Below are 20,561 nucleotides of genomic sequence, written 5' to 3'. Positions count from 1 at the left end.
TTCAGCTTCAGGATCTGTCCTTCCAATGAGCAGCCAGGGTTGATTTCCTTTAGGATTGACTGATTTGACCTCCTTGCAGTCCAGGGGACTCGTGAGAGTCTTCTCCAGCACCACAACCCACACATACCTCTTGAGTAAGCCCCACGGATCTCCATGGGCATTACTCCTGGGTAGACGTGTGTACGTCTTTGTAGCCTTTTGTTGCATGCGCGTGGCAGAGGCGAGGGTGGACAGATCTGGCTCATAATGTCTAGGTACTTTTATTATATTACCTTTTTCCCCCATCCTGAAATGGGATCTCATGCCGTGTGGAAATTCAACAGGTGCAGATTTCCCTATACAGCTGATAAAGCGTATGAAACCCTGTCAGGGAGGGGGGGAAAAGTGGCAACCTGATCCTACTTTTGTGCCTCAGGGGCAACACTTCACCAAATTTTTCTGGAAGTTTCAATACCATTATAGTGCCAATTGCCTGGTTTAAAAATAAGGTGGGGAAAATCCTATGGCATGGATTTATTTAATACATACATTTATTAATCATTTTTCTGCTAAATAAGCTCTCAAAGCAACTTACAAACACACACACAAAGAAACTGCTCTTAAACTAATTAACATGAATTAAAGTTACGGCTCTTCAGCAGCTTTGGGTGGGATGGCAAAATGTTCAGAGAGGCCTGTGTAGCAGCAGAAACATACACCCATCAAGTCTGTATACTGGTGATTTTTTCTGTTGGCCAGGTAAACAAGATCACACTTTTTCCCTCCAGAGGTTTTAGTCCACTTTGGCTGTTAAATAACACATTACACAGTGTCTGATCCCTAGTTTAGATTTCAGCATGTTTTCCATAGTGTATTAGAAACCGATTCCAGATGTGGGAAACAAAGGGTTTTAGAGCTTCAGTTGCTGCTACTGAGCATGCTCAACAAACATAAAACTGACCAGTGTATGTAAAAGTTGCTGTACTGGCCCTGCCTTCCCTGATCCTGTGGAAGGTGATAGAATTCAGGGAGCCAAATCAATCGCTTCATCAGTCTCTTCATCACAGAGTTGGAAGCGATCATGGGAGTCATCTAACCCTGTCCACTGCTCAGTGCAGACTCTGCGCTGTAGGGTGCAGCTTTACAGCATCCCTGACACAAGGCCTTCCAGCCTTTGCTCAGATAACCTCCAATGAACGTATACCTCCGCTCCTGAGGCAGTGTGTTCCACTACCAGACTGCTCTTATCATTAAGACGTTTATCCTAAACGTTAAGCTGAAATCTGCTTCCCTGCCATTTCTGTCCAGTGGTTAAAGTCTTGCCCTCTGGAGCAACAGAGAAAAAATCTGTTCTTGCGCAGCGCTCTTCAGGTACTTGAGGACTGCTATCATGTCTCCCCATAATCTTCTCTTCTCCAGGCCCAGCATACTGACAGGGTTGGATCGGAGCCCATAGAGCCCCAAAACAGTTCTGATTCTGAGGAAAAGACAGAAACTGTGGGAGAGGAACCTGCGCGCTGTTCAGGGGTGCTGCCGGAGGGAGAGTCCCTCCTCCTCACATTCCTGAGAGTGGTAGTGACCCTGGCAGGCAGGGGGAGGGACAACTGGAGCTTCGGGACACTAGGCGCCGGCGCAGGGACAAGCGGGAGGTGGAGGGCGCTGAGAGGAGGCGCTCAGCCTGCTTGGTGCGACATCAGCAGCTGTACCCCAATGCCCCATGGGAAAGGGGTGGACTTTTGCCTCCTAGCCCTTAAGTTCAGAGGCTTCCCGCCTTTACCCTCCAGATGGAGATCAACTGATTCACTTAGGCTAGAAACCCCTAGTAGGCAGCTCTCTTAAGTTTCCCTCATTAGGCTCATGCAATTAGCATCTGTAAGCATCATTAGGTTGAATGGAAATACAGCCTCGGAAAAGAGCCCTATCGTCTGCGTGTTGATTCTGGCTACTTGCGGATTTCGGAAGGCAGCAAGGGCGCTCCTGACACATGCTTGGCTCTTTCATCCATTCCTCACAGAGCATGGTTTCCAGTCCCCTCACCATCCTGCTCACCATTCCCAGAACCTTAGAAGGACAGGTGCATTCTTGGTTCATCCATGATAATTTCAGGCTGTCTTTACAAGAGATGTCCATGTGTAATGACATCATCTTAGTATTATGTGTTATTCATGTTCTAAAGTTACCACTTTCTGTGGTGAGGGGCCACTCAATAGGAGTAGAATGCGGGTGTTTTCTCAGCCATGCATGCCTCCAGATGTATCCTTTTCACAGCACACCATGGTCTATCAAGTTTTTTTCTTAATTTGGAAGAGAGACCAGAGACCACAATAGATGGAGAAACAGACACACATCACCTGCTTATTCAAGGACTGGAGTATCATATTATCCCCCTTGTAGTTATTCAACTGGTTTTATAGAATCCCTATGAGCAACAACTTTGTATCTTTGTTTCCCGCCTCCCAGCTGAGCAGAGCAAGCTGCTCCAGCTGGTCCAGGGACTACAGAAGCAAGCAAGTGACCAGAGGGAGCGAACAGGGGGAGCAAACAGGAGTTGGCCAGGGGAGCTGCAGCAGTAGAAGAGACAAAGAAGACAGAGGCTAAGAGGTAAGTGGGCTGCAGGAAGCCGAGGGGGCTGCCCTTTATCCTTCTGAGTGGCTGTGAGTGTCAGGGTGGACACTGAGCCCATAGAACCTCAGAGCAGTTCTGAATCTGAGGAGGAACAGCCGTCCGTGGGAGAGGAGAGCGCTCATCCCTCCCAGGCCCTGCAGCTGGCAGAGATTCCTCCTGTCGGCATTCCAGACATAGATAGCGGTCCCGGTAGTGAAAGAGTGCGGGAGGAGGGCTGGCTGGATGCTCGATGCAGACGCAAAGAGCTACGAGCTATGGAGGGCGCAGAAAGGAGGCGTAGTGCCCGTTTGGCGCGCAAGCAACAGTCGCGTCCAGAGGACCCACGGGAAAAGGGGAGGGACTCTCCCTAGCCCAGAAGTTCAGGGTCTGCAAGTGATTCTCATTCAAACGGGGACCAACTGTTTCCAACCCGGGGCATAGGTTACTCTGCTGTTCATAGCTTAGTCACTGGTGATAGAGTTATTAAGTTGTAAAAGGAATAAAGCCTTGAAAAGAATCCTTTGTCTGTGTCTGGAGTTGGCTACTGGAGTAGACTGAAAGAGGCCGGCTAGGGCCCCCTGACAGTGGGCTCACCAGGTGCTTCTGAGAGCTCCAACTGGATTGGGGGTGTGTGGCCTGAGTACTCCCAGCAGCTGAGTGGGCGGGAAACTTCAGTCTGTTTCCTGCCTCCTAGCTGAGCAGAGCAGTGCAAGCTGCTCCAGCTGGTCCAGGGACTACAGAAGCAAGCAAGCTCCCAGAGAGTGAGCGACCAGAGTGAGCAAACAGGGGGAGCAAACAGGAGTTGGCCAGGGGAGTTGCAGTGGTAGAAGAGACAAAGGAGACAGAGGCTAAGAGTGGGACTCTGCTTTTAACCTCTAGTGAGTAGAGGAGCAGGCACAGGCTAGTCTAGAACAATCAGAAAGCTAGACACAAAAAGGGAAAAGAGGCTATGGAAGGACAAGACTCTCCAGTGGTGGTGACCTGCAAGGTGTGTGCAATGTTTTCTTGACTGAGAACAACATGGCCTACACCTGCAACAAGTGCATGTTGATCATGCTGCTGGAAGAAAAAGTACGTGGACTGGAGCGGCGACCGTCGACCCTCCAGGGAATAAGAGAACACGAAAAGTTCTTGGACAGAATGGGGGAACTACAGCAGCAAAGTGAAGAACAGAAGCTTGAAGAGCAACAGCTAGCTGAGGCAGAAGTGGGAAATGCTGAGGTGAAGAAAAATGGAGTAGAGAATACTCCTTGGAAAAGGGTGACAGTTAGGAGAAGAAGAACTAGATGCCACTCTGCACAGTGGAAGCAGTGGAGCTGTGGAACTGATTCCAGGTACTTGAGGATGAGACTGGAGGACAGCCTGCAGAGGAAGAATCACAGGGGAACCTACATGAGAGTGAGCAAGAGGCTGAAGGTCAATCAAACAGAGGCGATGAAACCCAGACCTACAACAAGAAGAAGAGAAGAGTGGTAGTAGTGGGAGACTCCTTGTTGCATGGGATTGAGACCCAAGTATGTCGCGAAGACCCGTGGATTCGCCAGGTATGTTGTCTCCCAGGAGGATGGATTAGAGACGTGACTGAAAGGTTGCCTGCACTCATAAAGCCCACTGACAGGTATCTCTTTCTTCTTATCCATGTGGGAACAAATGATACCGCCAAGCAGAGCTACGAAGAAATCACATCAGACTTTGAAGCTTTGGGGAGGAAACTCAAGAACTTTGGGGCCCAGATAGTTTTCTCATCCATCCTTCCAGTAGTTAGAAGAGGGATAGAAAGGGAATGAAAAATACTCCGGGTGAATGACTGGCTATGAAGGTGGTGCCAACAAGAGAGATTTGGATTCTGGGACCACGGGCTATACTTCCTGGAAAATGGGCTGTTGGCAAGGGACGGGTTGCACCTCACAAAGGATGGGAAGAATGTGTTTGGCCACAACATGAAGAACTTCATCAGGAGGGCTTTAAACTGAATCCTACGGGGAAGGGAGATGTAAAGTTGGAGGTAAAAATGGACGCAGGCTCATGCACTGCAATGGAGAGAACAGCTCTAATAGCACCCAATAATAGTCTTCAGACACATGTAGGAAGAAAGCCAGACTATGAAGCACATGGTCTTCGATGTCTATATACTAATGCCCAGAGTATGGGAAACAAACAGAACGAACTTGAACTCTTAATACAAGAGGGAAATTATGACTTCATAGGTATAACTGAGACTTGGTGGGATGTCTCTCATGACTGGAATACAGCAATTGAAGGATATAACTTGTTCAAAAAGAACAGGAGGAACAGAAAGGGAGGGGGGGTTGCACTGTATGTGAAAAATACATATCTCTGCACAGAAATACAGGAGGATGAGCTTGGTAGCCCCATTGAGAGCATCTGGATCAAAATAAATGGAGCAAAGAATGAAAGGAACCTGGTGGTCAGAGTGTACTACCAGCCACCCAATCAAGGAGAAGACAAGGATGAAACTTTTGAAAAGCAAATAGCCAATGTTTTAAGGAAGCATGATATAGTAGTAATGGGGGACTTCAATTTCCCGGATATTTGTTGGGAGACAAATTCTGCAAAACATGGCCCCTCCAGGAAATTCCTGACTTGTGTGGCAGATAACTTCCTCCTACAGAAAGTAGACAAAGGAACTAGAAGATCGGCTATCCTTGACTTGATCCTAACCAACAGAGATGACTTAGTGGATAAAGTAGCAGTTACAAGAACTCTGGGGGAAAGCGACCATGTTGTACTTGAGTTCTTGGTTCTAAGGGAAGCAAAAGCCGAGTGTAGTCAAATGCGTACCCTGGATTTTAGGAAAGCTGATTTTAATAAACTCAGAATAATTATCAGTAAGGTCCCATGGCAAGCGACTCTAACGAGAAAAGGAGTCCAAGTTGGGTGGGAGCTTTTAAAAAAGGAAATTCTCAAGGCACAATTACAAACAATTCCAACAAGAAGAAAAGGTGGAAGACAACAGAAAAAGCCAATGTGGCTTCACAAAAAGCTTAGAGATGACCTGAAAACAAAAAAGGACACATATAGGAAATATAGTGGAAAGAAGGCCAAGCAACGAAGGAAGAGTACAGGCAGGTAGCACAGAATTGCAGGGATGTTGTCAGGGAGGCTAAAGCTGAGAACGAGCTAAGGTTAGCGAGGGATGCTAAAAACAACAAAAAGGCTTTCTTCAGATACATGCATAGTAAAAGGCAGTGGAAAAAAATGGTTGTTCAGCTATTAAATAAGGATGGCAAAATGATAACAGATGACAAAGAAAAGGCAGAGGTGCTCAATTCCTACTTTGGCTCAGTCTTCTCCCAAAAGAGGGTCTATGACCCCCCTGGCAAAGGCGAAGTAGAGGCTGAAGGGGCAGGGTTGCAGCTTGAGATCGATAGGCATATGGTCAAGGAACACCTAATTACTTTGAATGAGTTCATATCTCCAGGGCCAGATGAACTGCATCCTAGAGTAATAAAGGAACTGGCAGAAGAACTCTCAGAACCACTGTCTATTCTCTTTGAGAAATCATGGAGGACGGGGGAAGTGCCAGATGACTGGAGGAGGGCTAATGTTGTCCCTATCTTCAAAAAGGGTAAAAAGGAGGAACCTGGGAACTACAGACCAGTCAGTCTGACATCAATCCCAGGGAAAATTCTGGAGCAGTTGATAAAGCAATCCATCTGGAAGCACCTTGAAAACAATGCAGTGATTACTTGAAGACAACATGGATTTGTCAAGAACAAATCCTGCCAGATGAATCTGATCTAGTTTTTTGATCAAGTAACCTCCCTTGTGGACCATGGGAATGCTATAGACATCATATATCTCAACTTCAGCAAAGCTTTCGACAAAGTGCCCCATGATATCCTGATGAGCAAACTAGCTCGAAGTGGGCTAGATGAAACAACAATCAGGTGGATTGGCTACAGTTGGCTACAGAATCGGACTCAAAGAGTGCTTATCAATGGGACCTTCTCAAACTCAGGAGAGGTAACGAGTGGGGTACTGCAGGGCTCAGTCCTGGGCCCAGTGCTCTTCAATATTTGTATTAATGACTTGGAGGAGGAGGTGCAGGGAATGCTGATCAAATTTGCAGATGACACAAAATTGGGCAGGATAGCTAATACTTTGGAAGTCAGAAACAAAATTCAAAGTGATCTTGATAGACTGGAGTGCTAGGCAGAAAACAACAGAATGACATTTAATAGGGATAAATGCCAAGTTCTGCACCTAGGAAAAAGAAACCAAATGCACAGTTACAAGATGGGGGATACGTGGCTCAACAACACTACAAGCGAGAAGGATCTTGGAATTGTTGTCGATCACAAGCTGAATATGAGCCAACAATGTGATGTGGCTGCAAAAAAGGCAAATGCTCTTTTGGGCTGCATTCATAGAAGCATAGCTTCCAAATCCCGGGAAGTACTAGTTCCCCTCTCCTCAGCACTGGTTAGGCCTCATCTGGAGTACTGTGTCCAGTTCTGGGCACCTCACTTTAAGAAGGATGCAGACAAACTGGAGAGGGTTCAGAGGAGGGCAACAAAGATGATCAGGGGACTGGAAACAAAGCCCTATGAAGAGAGACTGAAAGAACTGGGCATGTTTAGCCTTGAGAAGACTGAGGGGAGATAGGATAGCACTCTTCAAGTACTTGTTGAAAGGTTTTCACAGAGAGGAAGGCCAGGATCTCTTCTCGATCATCCCAGAGTGCAGGACACGGAATAATGGGCTCAAGTTACAGGAAGCCAGATTCCGGCTGAACATCAGGAAAAACTTCCTGACTGTTAGAGCAATACGACAATGGAACCAATTCCCTAGGGAGGTGGTGGGCTCTCCCACACTGGATGCATTCAAGACGAGGCTGGACAGCCATCTGTCAGGGATGCTCTGACTTGGATTCCTGCATTGAACAGGGCATTGGACTCGATGGCCTTGTAGGGCCCTTCCAACCCTACTATTCTATGATTCTATGATCTACATTCGGGAGAGGCAGCAATGTTAATTTGGTGTAGCAAGAACAATAAAGAATCTTGTGGTGCTGAAAGACTAACAGATTTAGGGAGCAATCCTATGGCCGCTAGTCAGTGGCTAGACAGCCATAGGATATCTGGTTTTCCAGGAACCGACCTCAGAGCCCATGCTCCAAGGTCAGTTCCCGGAGAACCGACCTCCCCCCACTTCCAAGGCAATGTGGAACAGCCCCGTCCTCCACGCTCGCAGGAGGAGTGTGGAGCACCTGGAAAGGGGCGTTCCCAGAGGGCTTTCCGGGGCAGGGAGGGCGGAAATGCCTGTATGACACATCCAATGTGTCGTACAGCAGCCTCCTTCGCCGCTCGGCCTTCCTGCAGCTAGACAGCCAAAATCGGCTGTCTAGCTGAATGTGTGGGGCAGGAGGAGCGCGGAGGGAACTATCCCCTCCATGCTTCTCCTGCCCTGCATTGGATAGGCGGTCGCCTCCGAATTTGGCGGCGGCCCCCTATCTGAATAGGATTGCGCCCAATATGCCCCAGCTAGCATGGCTGACTGGAGAATGCTAGGAGCTGTAGGACTTTTTTTTTCCTGTCTAAACATGCATAGTATTGCACCTTAACTGTGGCATTCAGCTCGTGTAGGTAAGAGTCCATTTCATCAGATTCATGAAGTGTTAATAATGACAGTGAGTGAGTGAGTGAGTGAGTGAGTGAGATGAATCAGGTCAAAAGGCAACAAAATTCAGAGTGATCTGTTCAGAACAGCAGTCACTGGTGCTTTCTTCCTAATTTTGTAATCATGTTGATCTGTTAGGAAAAATCCCAAAGCCACAGCTGGGTAATACTTTTATTATGACCAACCAAATGTCACAAAGCTACAAGCAAGCTTTCTCGTTCCCCAGAACTCTTCCTCAGGCCATATGCATTAAACAAAATAAGGGGTAGGGAATGAGGTTAAAGCCACAAAGTCTGAAGTTTTAAAATGGAGTGCAGCCTTACTACATGTCTTCTCAGAAGTAAGTTTGATTGTTTTCAATGGGACTTACTCCCTGGTAAGTGCATATAGGATTACAACCTTAATTAGATCAGTTTCGGCTGGGTGCTAAATAGATTTCATGCTATTGGAACAACAAGAAGCAATAATGTCTGTTCTACAATGGGGGTAGGATGGTGTTACATTCATACATACTAGGTAATCCTGTCCAATTAGTCTTCTATTTGCTCTCCAGCTAGTGCACCATCTAACATTAATCTCCAGCTTTGCTAATATACAGTCATGTTTCTATTTACTTTTGCCCCTCAAAGGAACTGGGTCTTCTGCTGATTGCTAGAAAAAGAACTACTATATTTTATATGTTCCAAAACATGCACTCCCACCCCGTCGTCATCACTCCACTGTCATCATAACCAGACACCCCACAACTGCCCACATACAGCAGCTCATTTCGCCATGGTACAGGTACACAGACTGGCACTTTTATGGCATGACCAGAGAAAATACTGCATTTTCCCCGTTCTGAAATAGCACAGGATAAGCAGGGGGAAAGCACGGAAAACCAGTGGAGGACGACGACGTCATGTAAAGCACCTGGAAAATTCCATGCTTGAGGAATGATGAATGCACAACAAAACCCAGGTGTACAGACACCCTTCATCCCAGGTAAGTGAGTATGTGTTTAACAGCTAATATGGTTGCCAACCAGGGATTCCATGCAGGCAAATGAGCAGGCTGACATAGGAGGGACAGATTATTCCACTCCCCCTCCGCCAGCCTGCTTGGTTTCCATGCTAGCCACAGAGGAAGAAAAGTCTCTTTCTTCATGATCGGCATAGAAATGCAGCAAGCTGGGCGAGAGAAATGGAGGATCTGTCCCTCAAACTACTTGGTAGAAGTGGGGGGGGGGGCAACCCTAGAGGCTAGTGGCCTTCCTCTGTGGCCAGCATAAAAATGTAGCCTACTAGCCTCTTAGCAGGATAGTAAACATTTCTGCAGACTGATCACTTCTGAGGGTTTATTTACAAGGCTAGAGAATAGGTTTGTGGTTGATTAATCAAATAAGTTCTGCGCAATTAAAATATTACATTTGCACATAATAATTTTTTATCTCTTTTGGCCAATATTTGAAGGGACATTTCCCCTGCTCTTTCTCATACAGGTAGGAATGCCCCTTTACAAAATCCATTCCCCATCTGGAGTTTTTACATAAATACTTGAATTTTTAAACAAAGATTTCTTTACTTTTGAAATTTGCTACCCATTAATCAGGGGCACATTTTTAATCAATCAAAATATTTTAATCAATTAATCACACCAGTTAATCAGGCTGAAATAATCTTTTGTCGTCATTCAGCCAGTTAACCCACCTACCCATACCTGAAGGCATGCTTTATTTATTTGCCTAGCTCTTAAAATTCTACCAAGCACCATAGAAGGAATCCCAAACAAACAGGATTCTGCCAGAATAGCTTGCAGACTAAATAGACAGGTCACATATCACAACAAGAGATGGCAGAAGGAGGAGTAAAACAAACAAATTCAGGGCAAAGATAGAAAGACATTTGGCCAAAGAAGGAACAGATGGGGGAAGATTACTTTCCTTCCCTCCACTGCACGCAGACAGAATATTCAGCTTCAGCTGCCAGTTCCCTTGGGGCTGCAGAACCCAAAGGTAACATGTTCTGCCCCCATCTATTGGTCAGAGGACTAAGGGGCACTGGGTTATTTGTATTTGTGTGAGTTGTGTGGGGAGGGATTGGTACTATTGTGTGTTGGTTTTAAGCCACCTTGAGAATCATTTGATATATAAATCTTCTTTAAAAAAAAAAAGGGGGTGGGTGGGATGAACATATGTCATCTGCTCAGAAAACTAATGATCTTGCATCCCAGCAAACTTGTATTCAAACCACTTGAAATATTCAGAGTAGGAGCATCTCTACACCAGCCTAAAATCCCACATTGAAAACAGGGCCTTCTGCTTCTGTTTTAATTGCAGAATCATGATGGACTCCCTTTACATGGACTCCCTCCTGCCTTTCCCCCCTCTTTTTCCCCTTTATCTGAGCCTTCCGTATGTTTCATTGTATAGCTGCTAGACAGCGCTGTGGTCTAGCACGTCTTATTGCCGGTTTTCCTCTTTTCATGAGGGAACTCAAGTGGAACTCAAGCACTGTAATTTGATAGCTCATGATCTCCAATCGTCATTTAGTGTGGGAGATGCCCTGGAGGTTGACGACGCCATCTAAAGGACCTGCAAACATCCATGAGTAACCAATTTCAATAGCAGGATAAAAGCTCTGTGTGAAGAAGCCCTTAGGGTGCCTCCAGACAAGGCGTTTATGGCGATGTCGCTGTGCCTCACTCATGGAATTTTACAGGGCGGTGGGGTCCGGATGATGTTGTCTTCCATTCATAATCCTCCCATGTTTCTCTACAGCTTCTTCTGTCTTTTTTTCCTAACTGCAGAAAATTTGTTAAGGAAGGAAAGACGGATTAGCTGGATGATGCCTTCTGATTGGTAGTGCTAGGGACTCGTCTGTCTGGAAGGGCCCTTGAAGTCTGATCACTTTACAGATGAATGGGTGGAATGGCCATGATGGAGACTGTTCAGGAGGGAGGAGCTCACAAGCTATTGGTCCCAAGCAGGCCTGCAAAGAGGACCACCTGGCTACCCTGGGGTGACTCCAGGTTTGAGGGCATGCTCAAGAAAGTATGAAAGACCAGATGGGACAAAACAAGCTGAAGCTTAATCCTGACAAGACAGAAGTACTGTTGGTGGGTGGACGATCTGACTCAGGATTGGGTGTTGTCCTGTCCAGCTTGGTTCAAGGCACCCAGATGGGCTAAAACCAGCAGGATACAGACAGGCAACCTGACAAGTCAGGTTGGGACCAGGCCAGGCCAGTGTAAGGGTCCTGAATAGCCAGGCAAGTTAGAGTCTAGACCAGGCAGGGTCTTCCAGGACCTTGGCTAGCTCCCAAGTGGCGGAGATTCACACAGGAGAACTGTTTACTCTGCAACAGTCAGAAGCTTTCTGAAGCCTTATGAAGGCCAGTAGCTCAAGACCTGCAGTTAAATCCACCCCCTCAGAGAAGTAGCTACTGCCTGATCTGTAACCACTGGTTCCTACGGGGTGGGGGTGGTGAAGGCTGTAAAGGGGGGTGTCTTCTGCACCAGAGGAGTCAAGTAGAGGCACATCCTCTGGCCTAGCGAGGACTGGATTAATGGAGGGCGTGTCTTCTGCCTCCGAGTCCTCTTTGGACCCAGAGGACAGGTCAAGGCTGGGGAACATGACAGGGGTTCAACTTGTCTTGGATGGGGTGGTACTCCCCCTAAAACAGGGGGGTTGGATCTCTTTCAGCCCAAGGGCTGGATTCCATTTAGCAAAAGCTCTCAGGGGCTGCATTCCAGTGGTGGGTGCTGGCAAAGGGGTGGTACCAGAATTACCAGCCTACGTTAGCATAATAGCTGCATAAGGCCTTCTGATTGGTAGCACTAGCTCTTACTGCCTGTAAGCCTTAAAAGCCTTAGGAGAGGTGTTTCAGCCTTTGAGAATGAGCGGGGCGGGATTGCATAAAAGCCAGGAAACCACCAAATGATCAGCGGTTGGGGAAAAGGGGATGGGGCCAGGGGAAGCTGGGGTATTCCCCAGATGGCCGGATTTGGCCTCCAGACCTGAGGTTCTGCACCTCCTACCCTCAAAGAACAGGTTCATGGTTTGGGAGTGCTTCTCAGCCTCTCACTTCTGTTGGATATGAAGGCAGCATAAATGGCAAGGGGTGTTTTTTTTTCCAGTTTTGCCTGGTACACCAGGTATGACCTTTTCTGGCCAAGGCAGACCTCACCAAAGCCACTCACACTCTAGTGGCCTCCAGATTAGACTGCTGTAACATGGACCTGCTCTTGAAAAGCATCTGGAAACTTCCAACTGGTTCAAGACGCTGGAGGAAGATTGTTGACTGGCATGAGGCCCACTACTCCTATTTTGTTTGAGCTAGATTGGTTGCCAGTGTATTTCCAGGTTCAATTCAAGCTGCAGGTTTTAACCTATAACACCCTAATGGTTTGGGAGCTGGATACCTTAAGCACCACATTTTTATGTATGTAAGCTCCCAGCATGCTCCAGTCAACCATTGAGGACACATTAGCTATTGATGGCAATGGAGGTGTCTACTAGGAGTAGGGCCTTTTCAGTAGTGACACCCACCCTGTAGAACACCCTTCCAAGTCGGCTCCATCACACCCCAGCTTTGTATTTCTTCAAACACTTGACAAAAACATGGCTGTTCATTAAGACCTTCAGCTGAATGTTTTTAGTTTGATATATGTTTAATGCTGTTCCCTTACGTGCTTCTCTTATATTGGTTGGTATGCTCTTTCTGTATCTTTATTTTATATGGTGGGGAGGGGCATTGTTGATGATCAGGCTTTTAAGATGTTGTTTATTTTGTGAGTACCCAGCTTGCTGGGGGAAAGGTAGTCCCGACTGGGGAAGGCAATGGCAAACCACCCTGTTATAGTCTGCCATGAAAACGCCAGCAAAAGCGGCATCCCTCTAGGGGTCGACAATGACTCAGTACTTGCACAGGACGAACCTTTCTTTTTTTCCCTTATTTTGTGAGCTGTTTTGTGTCCACAGCTGGTAGGGGAACAGTGGGATATAAGCATTTTAAGTAGTTGATAAATAAGTGTCTTTTGGTGGTCCCCTTCTTCATTAGTGGGCCATGGTAGGTTTATCTGGCAGTGGTGGCCACAGCTTGGAGTTGCCATTTAAATTTCCCACAGTGTCCCCAGTGTAGTTTTGGCCATGGTACAAACTTAAAAAGGCAGCTCCTAGACCCACATGCCTGATGCAGGGTGCTCAAGACAAGCATCAGTACAGAGGTTTGGAGATGGGACCCCCACATCTGCTCAAGGGTGCCGGTCTTGTAAAGCTCCCTTCCCCTCCTAGTGTGGCCACTTGTGAATCACCAAAAAAGAGGGTACCAATTTGCATACACTTTCTATTTGCTATTTTATATCTATAGATGCAAATTTCAAAATTATCAGTGTTATATTATTTAAATAGAAATACTGAACATGTGACCAGAGTGTGGAATACTGTGACCAGGTGAGCTGTGTGCCCTGCTCAGTCTGCTGTCCAGGTGCTGTTGAGAGGAAACTTCAAGGCCCTTTAGCTCTTCCTTCTGATGGTTCTTTATCTTTAAGTTGGACTTGGACTGGAAAGGAAAGGAAAGGTTCCTCCTGTGCAAGCACCGGGTCATTACTGACCCCTAGAGGGACGCTGCTTACACTGGCGTTTGCATGGCAGACTATTGCGAGGTGGTTTGCCATTGCCTTCCCCAGTCGTGACTACCTTTCCCCCAGCAAGCTGGGTACTCATTTTACCGACCTCGGAAGGATGGAAGGCTGAGTCGACCTGAGCCGGCTACCCAAGACCCAGCTTCCGCTGGGATCGAACTCAGATCGTGGGGAGAGTTTCGGTTGCAATACTGCCGCCTACCACTCTGTGCCACACAAGGCTCTGGACTTGGACTGGACAGCCCTTCAAATACAGGATGCCTTCAAAATAGAGGACAGTCTTCTGGCAGACCAAAGAGGGCTCATGGCCACTGCAGCTTCAGGAAGCTGACAGGTAGAATGGCCACCTGGCCACCGATGGAGTCTCTGCAACTGGGACCAATAAGGACTCCATCTCTCTATTCCACTCTAGGTATCTATAGCTGATCTCTGGCTACCCTGTTGCCATTCCTCTGTTTGGCATTGTAAAGTCAACACTTCTCGTAAATGAAATGTTTGTGCACATGCGTTATTGGGCAAAACAAAGGCACCATCCAGCAATTAAGCCAGAGGACAACAACAGGAGGAATCACTTGGGAAAAAAGCTATGCAAGGGCGGAAAGGTGACCTGGAGAGGGTCTCTATAGCAACAACAGTTTATTGAAAAGGAAGCTGCAGGGAAGGCAACAAGCTAAAATTACATCATTCTACTGGGAAAGGAAAGCTATAATTTTGTTTGGGGCAATTTGGAATAAATAGCTTCCTGTTATTGGGCACAGGAGTGGCATCCTCCATTGAATCAGACCAGATCACATATTAAGGGCAGTGAAGGGTCAGCAGTATTTATAATCAGTAAAATTGCACCGGAGAATTTTCCTTACAGCACAGGAGGGAAAATGTTCTTTGCATCCATCATGGATTGATGATATCATAGAATCATATTGTTGGAATGAGTCTTGTAGGCCATCTTATCCAACCCCTTAGAAATGCAAGGCAAGAGCATCCTCTACAGATGGCTGTGGAGTCTCTGTTCTAAGACCTCCTGCAGGAGGGAGCCCAGCACACCTCTAGGTAACTAACTCCAGTGTCAAACTGCACTTACCATCAAGAAGTTTCTCCTAATGATCACTTATGCCCATTACATCTAGTCCTGCCCTTCAGGTATTTGAAGAGAGCTATCACATCCCCACTCAGCCTTCTCTTCTCCAGGCTAAATGTACCCAGTTCCTTCAACCTTTCCTCACAGGGTTTTCCATGCTGCTGGGCATCTTCCGTGTCCTCCTCTGAACTCATCCCACTTTGTCTATATCCTTCTTAAAGTGTGGTGCCCTGAACTGGACACAGTACTCCAGATGAGATCTGATTAATGCAGAATAAAGTGGAAGTATATCTGAGCTGTATCTTCAGCCTATCACGTGGCGGTGAAGGAAGCAAAAAAGGAATATTATGCTGCCTCCATCGCGTCTGCAGAGTGCTGCCCCAGGAGGCTGTTCCAAGTGGTCCGGAGCCTGGTCGGTCCTGTGGCTCCAGAACCACTGGAGCATTCTAAGGCCTCCTGTGAGGCTTTGGCAAGGCACTTTGCAGATAAAATTGATCAGATTAGGTGTGTTACTCTGCACACTGTGGATACAGTTAGTGAGCGAGAGGCGGCCTGTGGCAAACCGGTTTTGTGGGATCGGTTCCAGCTTCTTCCTCCTGATGAAGTGGACAAGGTGCTTTCATCTGTAAGGCTGACAACCTGCTTACTTGATCCTTGCCCATTGTGGCTCATTATGAGCTGCAGAGAGAGACTGGGTGAGGGGATCAAGGCGGTGGTGAACGCCTCCCTTGAGGAGGGAGTGATGCCATCAGCCCTCAAGGAGGCAGTGATAAGACCGCTCTTAAAGAAGCCCTCCTTGGATCCTCAAGTTCTGAACAACTTTCGCCCAGTCTCAAATCTGCCATTTTTGGGCAAGGTGATTGAGCGGGTGGTGGCGGTGCAGTTGAAGGCACACTTGGAAGAAACTGATTATCTAGACCCATTTCAGTTGGGCTTCAGGCCTGGGCATGGGACAGAAACGGCCTTGGTCGCCTTGGTGGATGATATGAGGAGGGCTCTGGATAGGGGTGAATGCTCCTTCCTTGTTCTCCTCGACCTCTCAGCGGCTTTTGATACCGTTGACCATGGTATCCTCCTGGACCGCCTGGAGGGGTTGGGCATTGGAGACACTGTATTGCGGTGGTTCCGGTCCTTCCTCTCCGGCAGGTACCGGAGGGTACCACTGGGAGAGGAGGTTTCGGACCCGTGGCCACTTACTTGTGAGGTGCCACAGGGTTCCATCCTCTCCCCGATGCTATTTAACATCTATGTGAAGCCACTGGGGGCTATCATCAGGAGGTTTGGGGTGCAGTGTCATCAATATGCGGATGACACGCAGCTCTACCTCTCATTCAAATCTTCACCAAAGTTGGCCGTAGAATCCCTGTCCAAATGTCTGGAGACGGTGAGTGGCTGGATGGGGAGGAATAAGCTGAAGCTGAACCCTGACAAGACCGAGGTACTTTTGGTGGGAGACAAGAGGAGGCTGGGGGATGTTGACCTGGTGTTGAATGGGGTATGGCTACCCTTGAAAGACGAGGTCCGCAACCTGGGGGTCATTTTGGACTCCCAGCTGTCCATGGAGGCTCAGGTGTCAGCTGTGAGCCGGACAGCGCTGTATCAACTCCATCTGATACGGCGGCTGCTCCCCTTCCTTCCCGACCATCTGCTCCCATCGGTAGTACATGCCCTGGTCTCCTCTCATTTAGACTACTGTAATGTGCTCTACGTGGGGTTACCCTTGAAGACGGTTCAGAAGCTGCAGCTGGTACAGAACGCGGCGGCTCGCCTGATTAAAGGCAGCCGCTGGCGAGATCACATCACTCCAGTGCTGAAGTAGTTGCACTGGTTACCAGTTGTTTTCCGGGCCAAATTCAGGGTGTTGGTTTTGACCTTTAAAACCCTATATGGTTCCGGCCCACCCTATCTTAAGGAGCGCCTCCAGCAACACCAGACAGGCCGCTTAACAAGATCAGCCTCGGATGGCCTTCTCTCTGTCCCATCAGCCAGGACAGCTAGACTGGTGGGGATGAGGGAGAGGGCCTTTTCTGTGGGGCCCCCACTCTGTGGAACTCCCTCCCTAGGGAACTCCGTCATGCCCCCTCTTTAATGAGCTTCCGTCGTGCATTAAAAATGTGGTTGTTCAGGCAGGCATTTGGGGTGGGTTAGGGTATTTTAAAAAAAAATTATGGTAAAATTTTATTGTTTTAAATTGTTTTATGGTGGGTTGTACATCGCCCAGAGTGGCTGGGTGACCAGTCAGATGGGCGATTAATAAATTAATTAATTAAATAATTAAATAAATAAATATTACTTTTCCTGTGATTTGGAAACTATGATTTTGTTATAGCACAATCCTATGCATGTTTGGACAGAAAAAAGTCTACAACTCCCACCATGGCTGTCTGGGGCATGCTGGGAGAGGTAGGACTTTTTTCTGTCTAAACATGCAGAGGATTGCACTCTTAGGGCGCATAGGATTGTGCCCTTAGTCTTTGAAAGTGCTGCTGAGCAATTCAGACCTGCTTACTTCTCTGAGTAGAACATGCCAGTTAGCTTGATGTCTGTTCTGGGTTAATTGGTTGAAAGCATCACTGCAGATAAAATTAGTAAACATATAGAAGGACAAGCCCTGCTGAAAAAGAATCAACATGGCTTCCACAAAGGTAAGTCCTGTCTCACTAACCTTTTAGAGTTCTTTGAGAATGTCAGTAAACATATAGACAGGGGTGATCTGGTGGACATTGTTTACTTGGACTTCCAAAAGGCTTTTGACAAATCCCTCACCAAAGACTCCTGTGAGCAAACTTGGCAGTCATGGAATAAGAGGACAGGTCCTCTCTTGGATCAGTAACTGGTGAAAGAGCAGAATGCAGAGAGTAGGAATAAATGGTAAATTCTCCCAATGGAGGGAAGTAAATAGTGGGGTCCCACAGGGATCTGTACAACCAATGCTTTTCAACCTGTTCATAAATGATCTGGAACTAGGAGTGAGCAGTGAGGTGGCCAAGTTTGCTAATGACATCATATTACTTAGGATAGTTAAAACAAAAAGGGATTGCAAGGAGCTCCAAAAGGATCTTTCCAAACTAGGAGAATGGGCATCCAAATGGCAAATGCAGTTCAGTGTAAGCAAGTGTAAAGTGATGCACACTGGGGCAAAAAATCCCAACTTCAAGTATAGCCTGACGGGATCTAAGCTAGCGGTGACTGACCAGGAAAGAGATCTTGGGGTTGTGGTGGACAGCTCAAGGAAAATGTCTGCTGTAAAAAAGACAAATTCCATGTTAGGCATAATTAGAAAAGGAATTGAGAATAACACTGCCAATATCATACTGCCCCTATACAAATCTACAGTGTGACCACACTTGGAATACTGTGTATAGTTCTGGTCACCACACCTAAAAAAGATATTGTAGAGCTGGAAAAAGTGCAGAAAAGGGCAACTAAAATGAACAAGAGGCTGGAGCATCTCCCCTATGAGAGAAGTTTACAACAGCTAGGATTGTTTAGCTTGGAAAAAGGAGGGTAAAGGGAGACATGATAGAGGACTACAAAATTATGCATGGTGTGAAAGTGGATAGGGAGCCATTTTTCTCCCTCTCTCAAAATACTAGAACCCAGTGGGGTCATCCCATGAAGCTGATTGGTCAGAGATTCCAGATAGATAAAAGGATATACTTCTTCACACAGCGCATAGTTAAACTATAGAATTTGCCACCACAAGATGTAGTGATGGCCACCAATTTGGATGGCTTAATAGAGGGCTAGATACTAGGGATGTCAGAGAATTCCATCACGGGTCTTGGGGAGGCCGAATGCCAGCACATTCGGCCCCCCCAAATCGGTGGCGGAACGGTCTGCCCCCCCGCCCGCCCCCCCGGGACGAGACTTACCTGGGGCGGATCTTCCTGGCGGCGGCAGCTCTGGCGGCGGGGCGGCGGCAGCGGTGGCCGGTCTTCTGACCGGCTGCCACCACCGCCATTTCCAGTTAAAAAAAAACACAAAATAAAAAAACGTGATAGGCTATGTAAAGATTTACGTAGCCTATCACGGCTAGATTTAAAAAAAACACGTGATAGGCTAAGTAAATCTTTACGTAGCCTATCACAGCTGACTTAAAAAAACAACAACAACGCGCGTATGCAAATGGCGGCGCCCATGGGCGCCGCCATTTGCGTTCCTTATTTTGGCATGTCTTAGTCTATGTAAACATTTACGTAGACTAAGACAGCGAAAATAAGGGGAACGCAAATAGCGTAGACGCTACGCTATTTGCGTTCCCCTTATTTTCGCCATCTTAGTCTATGTAAATGTTTACGTAGACTAAGACGTGCCAAAATAAGGAACACAAATGGCGGCGCCCATGGGCACCGCCATTTGCGTACACACGTTTTTTGTTTTTTGTTTTTACTCAGCCATGATAGGTTATGTAAACATTTACGTAGCCTATCACGGCTGACTGCAGGGACACAAACAGTGGCTACGGCCGCTGCCATTTGCGTCCCTGCTAGCCAGCGGCTGGATGTCCGGCTGCTGGCGAAGCTAGCCGGCGGCTCTGCAGAATCGCTGCAGAGCACAGCCGGCCAGCCAGGATTCCGGGGGGGAGGAACGGAGCGCCTCCCCCCCCCGGCGAGGATTCCGGGGGGAGGGACGGAATGCCTCCCCCCGCACCATCAGCATAATCCCCAAAAGGTAAATGATTTTCGTACATCCCTACTAGATACAGTCGGGGCCAGAAATATTGGAACAAGGATAACTGTTTTGGCAGTTGGCCTCTGTACACCACCACATTGAAGTTGAAAGGAAACACACCCAGATGGGAGAGAAGTCAGGACTTTCAGCTGTAATTCAAAGGGTTTGACAAAAGTGGGGCACTAACCTTTCAGGAAGTACAGCCAGTGGCATGCATACATACATACATGCATACATGCATACACATACACATACATACATACATACACACACACACACACATCGTTGGTGGCTCATAAGTAATGGAACGAATGGCTGACAAGCAGCTGCATGGCCAGGTGTGGCCTGTTTCCTGGGTACCCCATGACCAATCAAGCAGATAAAAGGCCTGGAGGTGGTTCTGAGTGTTATATTTGCATTTGGTAGCTGTTCACTGGAACTCCCAACTTGAGGTCCAAAGAGGTGTCCATGCAAGTGATGGAGGCGATCATTAGGCTGAGGAAACAACATAAACCCATCAGAGAGATAGCAAAAACAGTGGGAATAGCGAATACAACAGTTTGGAACATCCTGAAAAAGAAGGAATTAACTGGCAAGCTCAGCAACAGCAAAAGACCTGGAAGACCACAGAAGACAACTAAAGTGGATGACTGCAAAATTCTGCTCTTGGTGAAGAGGAACCCTTTCACAACATCTAGCCAGGTCAAGAATGCTCTTGCGGAGGCATGCATGTCATTGTCAACATCTACAGTCAAGAGACGGCTTTATGAATGTAAATACAGAGGCTTCACAACAAGGTGCAAACCATTGGTAACGCTCAAGAACAGAAAGGCCAGATTAACCTTCGCCAGCAAACAACTAAAAAAGCCTGCCCAGTTCTGGAATAAGATTATTTGGACTGATGAAACCAAGATTAACTTGTACTAGAATGATGGTAACAGAAAAGTATGGAGAAGGAAAG

This window comes from Heloderma suspectum, chromosome 3, assembly GCF_057233095.1.
Source record: "Heloderma suspectum isolate Gila_16-S chromosome 3, 16-S_ref, whole genome shotgun sequence".
Taxonomy (NCBI): domain Eukaryota; kingdom Metazoa; phylum Chordata; class Lepidosauria; order Squamata; family Helodermatidae; genus Heloderma; species Heloderma suspectum.
Note: the sequence above shows the minus strand (reverse complement) of the source record.